Here is an 11,385-nt window from a genome sequence, read left to right on the forward strand (position 1 = left end):
CTCCAGCTACGACCGTTCATCCACGAGCTCCTGTTCATCCAGCCTCCACCACGCGCTACTCCATCGGCTACTGTTCAACCAGCCCTCTCCACGGGCTCCTGTTCAACCACCCCTCCACGGGCTACTGTTCATCCTGTCCTCCACCGTCTACTGTTCATCCTGCCCTCCACGGGGTGGTCTTGTTCATCCAGCCCTCCACGGGGTCCTGTTCATCCAGCCCCAACCGGCTCGATCCATCGGGGTCCTGTTCATCCAGAGGCAACACCACGGGGTCCTGTTCATCCACCCCCACCGGGAACTGTTCATCCAACCCCCCCCCCCCGCAACGCTCACTGTTCATCCAGAGGCAACATCGATCGGCTTCAGTTAGCAGCAGTAGCGAAGGAATCGCTCGATCGGGTTCAGTTAACAGCCATCGATCGATCGCTCGGGTTCAATAACACGTAGCCTGCAGTGCAATCGCTCGGGTTCAGTTAGAGCCCAACGCCTTGCTCGGGTTCAGTTAGAGCCAACGCCTCGCACACATGTGCGTATGTGTATGAGAGAAGCACGCATCGCTCGGCCCCCGACCTCCCACCGTAACCGGGAACTCCCTGAAATTTTCCTCCCCCTCGCTTCTACCATGGTTTTTTCCGTCATGGACGGCCCAAAGAATGTCATGCAGCCGCGTCTCCGGCCCGCCCAGGACGGAAAGCCCATTTTCTGTCATGATTTTCTGTCATGGAAGTAGGAGCCCACCACATCTATGATGATACCGGGTTTTGTCACAATTATCGTCATACAAGTGTCATATGTATGACAACATTTTTTTTCATTCGGCCCAAAATGTCACGGATGTGTCTTTTTTTTGTAGTGAAGTTACCAACACAGGGCTTCGCCTAAGCACTACAACGATATAACCGAGGTGGAAATCTATGGAGGGGGCACCGCACACGGCTAAGATCAACTTTGATCTCTTCTAGGGTGCCCCCTCCCCACGTATATAAAAGAGGGAGGGGGAGGCCGGCGGGCTGAGGGAGTCCAGGACTAAGGGGTCCTCGGGCGTCCGACCTGTTAGCCATGGGCTGGACTGATGGCTGTGAAGATACGAAGACCGAAGACTGCACCCGTGTCCGGATGGGACTCTCCTTGGCATGGAAGGCAAGCTTGGCGATCAAATATGTAGATTCCTTTCTTTGTAACCGACCTGGTGTAAACCCTAGATCCTTCCGGTATCTATATAAACCGGAGGACTTAGTCCGGAGGGAAGGAGATTCATTACCATAGTCATACAGGCTAGACTCGTAGGGTTTAGCCATTACGATCTCGTGGTAGATCAACTCTTGTAATACTCATATTCATCAAGATCAATCAAGCAGGCAGTAGGGTATTACCTCCATAGAGAGGGCCCGAACCTGGGTAAACATTGTGTCCCCTGTCTCCTGTTACCATCGACCTTAGACGCACAGTTCGGGACCCCCTACCCGAGATCCGCCTGTTTTGACACCGACATTGGTGCTTTCATTGAGAATTCCACTGTGTCATCGACGATAGGATCGATGACTCGCCTCGTCCTTAAAGACAATATCACCTCTGGAGGAGCACTGGCCCCAGGCCAAACCCTCCGGCTGGGCGGCTTTACCATGACCGCCCGTTCGGCCGTTAAGCCGGCGATGACCTCTTGGGCCATCGAAAATCCCCTTCGCATCGATCCAAACACTCCAAGCATATGGATCCGACGGAGTTTTCGTCTTTAAACGAGCTCCTAGATCGCACCACTGCCCTGGGAATCGCCACAGATTACGATCGGATCAGGCTTAAACCCGATCGAAGAGAAATCAAATCTGCACCGGTCACCCACCAGATAGCGGTAGTCGAGGAGCAAGACGGCGACTCTTCCTCTATACCGGAGACGGACTATGTTTGGATCGCCAACCCTGAAGATCCGGATAGCCACCAATGAAAGGATATGACCTGCCTTCCGAACATAGAATCGGACAGCGGGCCTAAGCAATCAGAAGATACTCCAGAGCCTGGACTGTTAAGCTTGGAAGATCTTTAGACTCCGGATCATCGATCGGGTCAGGTTCCGGATTCAATTCCACCCACCCACCTAGACATAAGCGCCCTTATGAGCATACAACAACAGTCTCAGGAAATGGTCCACCACTTCTTGGCTAGATTCCTCCTTGTCAAGGACAAGGTTAAAGATTGCCGCGACGAGGTCGTGATATCAGCGTTCTGCAACAATTGCACGGACGAAGGAATCCTCAACGCCATCAATCGCCACTGCATACTACACTTCGCTGACTTGGCAACTATCGTATAGAAGTACAGCGCAATGGAAAGCGCCTGGAAAGCTCAGGCAGCTCGCTGGGAGCCGTCGGTCCCAACTCAACCTCTCGTCCCGAAAAGGGCGCACCCTCGTGGCACGCCCAGTCCAATAGCCAAGAAATATAAACCCATTATGCGGCACGGAACCATTCTGGAGGGATGGCTCGATGGCCCATGCAAAATACACACAACACCGGATACCATATCAATCCACAGCCTTAGAGCATGTTGGATACTCCGGCATGTAGCCAAGAGCGGCGAGGACATCCTTACCAAAAACGCCCTAGAGCAACACCCTCTAGAAGACGACAACCCCAGAGTATTGATGGTCTTCGAGACATTCGCTTCAAACAACAAGCCAAATCCCTCCATTGTGGATAGGGACGATGTGATCTTAGACAAACGACCCAAATCCACCTCCTTCAAACTGGTAGAAGAAATAGTCAAATTCCAGGTCCACCCAACGGACCCCAAGAAGAACATCTATTGGAGCACAACTAGACCCAACGGTCGACGCTGCGCTACGGGATTTCCTTCGCGAAAACTGGGATATATTCGCCTGGCACCCTTCTGATATGCCTGGAATCCCACGCAAGCTGGCCGAACATAGCGTCAATATATTAAAGGGATACAAACCAGTCAAACAAGCACTGCGATGCTTTTCCGAACCCAAATGCCAAGCTATGGGGGAGGAGCCAGCCAAGCTAATTGAGGCCGGATTCATTAGAGAAATAAAACATCCGGACTGGCTGGCAAACTTGGTGATGGTACCAAAGAAGGACAAATCCTGGCGCCTGTGCGTCGATTTTAAAGACCTCAATAAGGCTTGCCCTAAGGATCCCTTCCCCCTCCCCCGCATTGATCAAATCATTGATGCTACCGCAGGACCCGACTCACTGTGTTTCCTTGATGCATATTCCGGATACCATCAAATCAAAATGAAGGAGTCCGATCAAGAGTCAACAACATTCATTACCCCATATGGGCCATTCTGCTTCAACACCATGCCCTTCGGGCTCAAGAATGCTGGCGCCACATACCAAGGCATGATTCAAACATGCCTGGAGAAACAGATCGACAAGACAGTTGAAGCTTATGTGGACGACATCGTCATCAAAACTAGGCATGTCGAAACACTAATAGATGATTTACGTCTCACATTCGACAACCTCCGCGCGTATGACATTAAAGCTTAATCCGAAAAAGTGTGTTTTCGGCGTCCCCGCTGGAAAATTGTTGGGCTTCATTGTTTCCAATAGAGGAATTGAAGCAAATCCAGCCAAAATCCAAGCTCTATCACAATTGGCTATGCCAACAGACCTTAAACAAGTCCAAAAACTCGCTGGTTGCATGGCAGCTTTTAGCCGCTTTATCTCCAGATTGGGAGAAAAGGCACTGCCACTCTATCGCCTTCTACGGTGCACCGATAACTTCGAGTGGACAGATGCGGCGACAGCCGGACTGGAAGAAATAAAAGCCCTTCTAGCAAGCAACCCAATCCTGGCCGCGCCAAACGTCGGTGAACCCATGTTACTATACATATCGGCAACACATCAGGTGGTGAGCGCCATGCTCGTCGTTGAACGAGAACAGTACAGACACAAATTCTTGCTCCAAAACCCAGTATACTATGTATCTACTTTTCTCACACCATGCAAATCGCGGTACCCCCATTATCAAAAGATAGCATATGCGGTCTTCATGGCATCCTGGAAGCAACGACACTACTTCCAGGAGTGTTCGATCATGGTGGCTTCTGAAGTACCACTCAATGACATAATAAACAACCGCGACGCTACGGGTCGAATCGCCAAATGGGCCATTGAGCTCCTTCCATTTGACATAACATACTAACCACGTCGAGCCATTAAATCCCAATTACTGGCTGACTTCGTCGCCGAATGGACAGAGGCCGAACTCCCGAAAGAGTACGACACATATTCCAATTGGGTCATGTATTTTGATGGCTCCAAAATGTTGGAAGGGCTAGGAGCGGGCGTCGTGTTAACATCTCCCACTGGAGATGTCATCCAGTACGTACTCCAAATACTATACACAGACTCCAATAATGCAGCCAAATACGAGGCCTTATTGCATGGTCTCCGGATGGCTGTCGCCATGGGCATACAACGCCTGGAGGTGCGCGGGGACTCAAACCTCGCAATATCTCAAATAAATGGAGACTTCGATGCCAAAGATCCAAAGATGGCAGCTTATCGTAATGTCACCCTAAAAATATCGGATCGGTTCGAGGGGCTCGAATTTCATCACGTCGCCCGAGAAAGTAATCAGGCAGCGGACGTCCTTGCTCTCATTGGCGCCAAGCGCAAGGGGAGGGCGGCAACAACAGTCCAGATCCGAACACAACCCTAGATTCCGAACACACCGATATCATCAGGGGCTCAGCCACCGAAATAACACCGTCGGCCCATCTCATTATGGCAGTCATCGCCCAATGGACCGAACCCTTCTTGGCCTACCTTAATAGGAAAGAACTTCCCGAAGATCAGAATGAGGCTCGACGCATTGTCCGGCGTTCGAAGACCTACAAGGTTCACGACGGAGAGCTCTATAAGAAAAGTACTACCGAGGTCCTTCAAAGATGTATCTCCGAGGAAGAGGGGTGGTAGCTTCTGGCGGAAATGCATGCCGGTCTCGGCGGACACCACGCCGCAGCTTGGGCCCTTGTTAGCAAGGCCTTCCGTACAGGGTTTTATTGGCCGACAGCCCGAGCAGACGCACAGGACCTTGTCCAACGTTGCGTCGGATGCCAACTCTTCGCCAACCAAAGCCATATGCCCCCAACTGTCATACAAACAATCCCCATTACTTGGCCTTTCACGGTCTGGGGATTGGATATGGTTGGACCCCTTAAAGGGGGAAGCCATAAGAAAAAATATCTGCTGGTTATGGTGGATAAATTCACTAAGTGGATAGAGGCCAAACCAGTCAAAACGGCTGAGTCCGGGCCGGTGATAGAATTCATATCCGGTGTTGTGCACCGTTATGGTGTTCCACACAGCATCATCACCGACAATGGCTCCAATTTCACAGCCGATGAGGTGAAAATCTGGTGTGCTAATCTCGACATTAAGCTCGATTACGCCTCTGTCTACCACCCGCAAACAAACGGTCAAGTCGAATGAGCCAATGGTCATATTATGAGCGGCATCAAGCCTAGACTAGTGCGGTCTTTGAAAGAATCAGACAAGCACTGGGTTGAGGAGCTCGACTCCGTACTCTGGGGGCTGCGGACCACGCCCAACCGTACTACTGGACACACACCTTTCTTCATGGTGTATGGCGCAGAGGTTGTGTTGCCCTGCGATATTATTCACGACTCGCCTCGAGTGCGTATGTACGAAGAGAGAGAAGCCGAGCTTGATCGGCAGGATAGCGTAGATGCCTGGAGGAGGAGCGCAATGTCGCAAAAGCCCATTCAGCATTTTACCAATAGCAGGCTCGAAGATAACAAAGCAGGGAAGTATGGGCCAAGACTTACAACGTTGGCGAACTCGTTCTACGTCTGCCGGAAAAGAAAAAGGACAAACTAAAGCCCAAATGGGAGGGTCCCTTCATCATTGATGAAGTTCTCACCGGAGGAGCGTACCGTCTGCGTAATGCATCAGACAATCGCCTAGAGCCGAACCCCTGGAACGCGGCTAGACTCCGAAGATTCTATGCCTAGCGCCGAACTCTTCGTTCGTGTCCTTCTCCCCTGTAGTTTCCATTATTTTTTCTCTCTTTTCCATTTTTATTTTTTCCTTTCGCTTTAAAGCTCTCGTACGGCTAGACCGCAGACCTCTGACGTATACATCTTCAAATATGTACGTCCATTACACCTGGGGGCTTCTTGGACAGAAGCTTATTATTATTCTTTGGGCATCAAGCTCTTCACATATGCGTTTTTTCCCATATGTACCTTTTCTTCGCCATTATATGCATCGATATGACTTAAGTTTTGGCCAAGCTGGGTTGCCTGGCTCCTGTGCTTATGCCCTACGTTCCCGTTAGTTCGGCTAGGGCATAAAGGGAGCACCTCTGTGATTGTTACTGCTGGATCATCCAGATGTGTACCTCAGACTGGGTGAAGCCGAAAGCTAGTGTTCTTAAGGGAATATTCGGTCGGCGAATTAAAGATATTTCTGCATTCACACCACTGTGAACCCCCAGAGGTGATATATACTGCAATTCCCCAATCATAGTTCGGATATGCACATTAACGCATGCACACCCAGGGAAAGGAACCCTTAACGGAACTATTCTCTTTGGAAGATGTTTCTTACAATCTTAATGTAATATAACATAACTAGCCGGATACAACTTGTCTGTTCAAGCAACTATGACCCCTACGCCTAGTTTCCACGCATACCCCGGTCTATTCGGCCGCTCCGGTATTCGGAAACACTCCGCACCTTTGGGTCCAGAGGTTGAAGTGAAAAGGTCTGCCATGACAAATGTTTTACAATTCAGCTAGAGTTACATATGTCAAACAAAGTACATAGTCACTTGGACTCAAAAACTTCCTCCTCTATACCGTCCAACAGGCGGTCTAACTTACAATCCTGTTGGGAATATCTAGCGGCCACCTCTACTTGGTCATATACTAAACTAACGAGAATTTTTCCCCTTTTGACCCTAGCGGTCCGACCCGGGCCATGTGGTTTGGATCCATCTTGGTATACCGCGTTTTCACCATGGCCTAGGCCTCTCACGCACCCTCCCGGGAGGCCGATATCTTTCATAGTCGGATACGCCGCCGCGCTCCCTTGAACAGCTCTACAAGTTCCTCCATACTCCCTGGAGGGGAGGCGGATGGCCATAAGGCCTTGGCAACACTCCGCATTGCCTGCCGAGCTTGCTCGTGCAATTGCGACAGCCCTTGCAGCAGATCACTTGATGATCCGGACACCTCCTCTTTGGGACGGCCCGTCAACATACCTGCAATCATAGCTATATCAGCTACTTTTACCTCCAAACTATTATAAGGTAAATTCGGCCATGTACTGAATATGCCGCCTCGCAGCTTTTTATTCTCCTTCACGGAGTCGGCTAGCTGGGCCCGCACATCTTTCAGTTCTTCGCGTAGTTTGGTGTTTGAATCCTGGAGCTTGTTTTTCTCCTCTTTGACTCAGGTCAGGACACGCTCGCCTGCGGCATAGACTTTTTGCCTCTTTCTCTCCTGCTTGAGCGGTTTTCAACTTCTCTTCCAGTTGATCTGATGATCCTATTATGAGATAAGCAACAGTATTAGCACAACTGGTATATAATTGTTATTCCTCGATGGAGGGGAACATTACCAAAAGATGCCTTCTTTGACTTTTTTAGTTCGGCGGTAGCAGCATTTAGCTGTGTCCGACACTGATCCAGCTCTTGAGCTAGCAGGTTGTTCTTCTCCGTAAGAACCTGGTTATACACCGATCCTTAAATCACTTGTGCCAACTGCTTTCAGTCTCGGGGGCTACTAGCATGTGGTTATCCTATTCGGATAAAAGAATCCTTACCTGCACGTCCGTTAAATGCTTCTTTGTGGCTCTGCCCAGCCCATCTCAAGCATCTCGGATGTATGCGTTAGCCGAGCTGAAGGCATCAAACGCCTCTTTTGAGAAGTCAAGGTCCCGTAACGACCCTCCGGCGCCGTGATTCATGGCGCTCTCCACTTCTGAGTTGGTGACAGACATATCTTCCGAGCCCTCGGCCGAGGGACAGTCCGGTGTCATTCCCGTATCGGCCCCCGTCTCTCCGGCAGGGTCTGCACCCCGGCTGTTAGGAGTACGACTGGCCGAATTCCCGGACATAGTTCGGCGAACCTTTTTCCTGATACAGGACAAACATAACAGTCACAGATGGATGTGACTAAAAGCATACTTTCAAACCCGTACCTCTTCGACGAAGGCCCGGCCGTGTCCTCACGGCCTTCCTTTTAGAGGCCTTGCTCGGCGCAGGAGCCGCTCTCTTTGGAGTTGCCCACGGGGTAGCAAGACGTGCCGAACGCCTCCCCTTTGGAGCATGAGACAGTGCGGTGGGTGAGGCAGTGCGAGGAAACTCTTTCGGGGCGGATTTCTCCTGATGACTTACGTGGGAAGCAGAAAGAAGACCAGGATAATTGGCGATAATGGCCACTTCCGTGCCATCGTAGCTCACCTGGTAAAACACCCCTTCCGCAAGTACCATGAATATATCTGGGTCCTCTTCAAACCCAGGATCAAGCTCCCAGTTGTGGTTCTCTGGCTGTGGGGCGGGGTTGTGAAGCCCCTCAGCGATCTTTCGCCAGTGCTGTTATAAATAGACGGATTAAGAATTCATTAAAGATGGCTTGGAGAGCGGAATGAGTAAAAGCAGAGGGGTCAGGACTTACCCAGCTTGGAGGGTCATACATAGAGTACCCATCTCTGCACTTGATGCGAAGGAATTCCTCCTCCTCCCCTTTAAACAGCCCGGCCAGTATCTTGGCCAGAGCGGCGGGGGTGTCCGGACCTTTTCGACAACAGCGGGAGGCGTCGTCCTCCCCATTATAGTGCCACACTGTAAGCCCTCCATATTGAAGTGGCTGAACCCCTCACACTATTCAGGTCGCCATTACCTCAACTATTGTTAGTCCGGACTGGGCGAGCGTCTTTATCTTGCTCATGAGCTGACCAACTTCCGCACTGTCATCCTCTTCAAGACTCCGGGGATGCCAACTATGGCGTTTCTTTAGTGGAACGCTTGCAAATTCGGGAAGACCCTTCCGAACTGGGTCGGGAAGTGCGACATCCTCAATGTAGAACCGTTCGGAAGGCCATTCTTCAGATGCCTTCCTTGGTGTGCCGGACAGGTATCCGGTATCGGCGATGCGCCATATTTCGGCTCCACCCACTTCAAATATTGACTCCTCGTAGTTGCGCGGGACAAGACAGAACAACTTTCTCCATAGTTCAAAATGGGCCTCAATACCCATAAATAGTTCGCATAAAGCAACATAACCTGCAATGTGCAGGATAGAGGCGGGAGTAAAGTTGTGCAGTTGGAGGCCATAATATTCCAGAAGCCCTCGGAGGAACAGATGAATTGGAAATCCGACGCCTCTTAGCAGATAAGGGACGAAACACACTCGCTCCCCCCGAATGGATTGGGGAAGTCCTCCGCCTAGGTCTCGCCATTAAAGGAGGCCAACCCTGCTCGAACAGGGACCAGATCTGCAGGGGGAAGAAATCCCTACGTTTGCAACTTCGCCAATTGACTATGGGACACAAAGCACCTCTCCCACTCGCCTTTCTCTAGGTCGGAACGGGAGGAGGAGCTGGGAATGCTAGTCATGTTGGAATGGTCTTTCCTAGCAATCTCTGAGGATTTTCTCCGCGTGGTGCCGAATGGATCTAAGATCCAATCTCTTTAAATAGACGCTCTTTCTTGCATGGCCAGGGTGTTATTTGCAAAAAATACCCTGACCTTCTGCATTCGTTCGACACGTGGAAGCTGATGTCATTGATGCACAGAAGCTGAGGGGAGTGACGTTGAATTAAAAGCAGAATACATTACTTGGAAGTCATCGGAGGAGGAACCCGCCTTGCAATGCCGAAGACAATCTGTGTGCCGGACACCTCATCATTGAAGCTTGGTTCAGGGGCTACTGAGGGAGTCCTGGACTAAGGGGTCCTCAGGCGTCCTGCCTGTTAGCCATGGGCCGGACTGATGGGCTGTGAAGATACGAAGACCGAAGACTGCACCCATGTCCGGATGGGACTCTCCTTGGCGAGGAAGGAAAGCTTGGCGATCAAATATGTAGATTCCTTTCTTTGTAACCGACCTAGTGTAAACCCTAGATCCTTCCGATATCTATATAAGCCGGAGGACTTAGTCCGGAGGGAATGATATTCATTACCATAGTCATACAGGCTAGACTCCTAGGGTTTAGCCATTACGATCTCATGGTAGATCAACTCTTGCAATACTCATATTCATCAAGATCAATCAAGCAGGAAGTAGGGTATTACCTCCATAGAGAGGGCCCGAACCTGGGTAAACATTGTGTCCCCTGTCTCCTGTTACCATCGACCTTAGACGCACAGTTCAGGATCCCCTACCCGAGATCCGCCGGTTTTGACACCGACACCGGCCATCATGGGCGCGCCAAGGGGGGAGGAATCCTCCTCCTAGTAGGAGTAGGATTCCTCCTTTCCAAGTCCAACTAGGAGGAGAAGGAAGGAGAGGGGGAGGGAGAGGGAAATAGGGGCCGCGCCCCCCTTCCCTAGTCCAATTCAGACTCCCTTGGGGGGGCACCTCCTGGCTGCTTCGCTCTCTCTCCCCTAAAGCCCACTAAGGACCCAATAACTTCTCGGGGGGGGGGGGGGTTCCGGTAACCCTCCGACACTCTGGTTTTACCGGAAACCACCCGGAACACTTCCAGTGTCCGAATAACATGGTCCAATATATCAATCTTCATGTCTCGACCATTTCGAGACTCCTTGTCATGTCTGTGATCACATCCGGGACTCCGAACAACTTTTGGTACAGTAAAACACATAAACTCATAATACGGATCGTCATCGAACGTTAAGCGTGAGGACCCTACGGGTTCGAGAACTATGTAGACATGACCGAGACTCATTTCCGGTCAATAACCAATAGCGGAACCTGGATGTTCATATTGGCTCCCACATATTCTACGAAGATCTTTATCGGTCAAACCGCATAATAACATACGTTGTTCCCTTTGTCATAGGTATGTTACTTGCCCGAGATTCGATCGTCGGTATCTCAATACCTAGTTCAATCTCGTTACCGGCAAGTCTCTTTACTTGTTCCGTAATGCATCATCATGCAACTAACTTCTTAGTCACATTGCTTGCAAGGCTTATAGTGATGTGCATTACCGAGAGGGCCCAGAGATACCTCTCCGACAATTGGAGTGACAAATCCTAATCGCGATCTATGCCAACTCAAAAAACACCATCGGAGACACCTGTAGAGCATCTTTATAATCAACCAGTTACATTGTGACATTTGATAGCACACTAAGTGTTCTTCCGGTATTCGGGAGTTGCATAATATCATAGTCATAGGAACATGTATAAATTATGAAGAAAGCAA

Source organism: Triticum urartu, chromosome 3A, assembly GCF_056163025.1.
Source record: "Triticum urartu cultivar PI428250 chromosome 3A, HENAU_Tu73, whole genome shotgun sequence".
Lineage (NCBI taxonomy): Eukaryota > Viridiplantae > Streptophyta > Magnoliopsida > Poales > Poaceae > Triticum > Triticum urartu.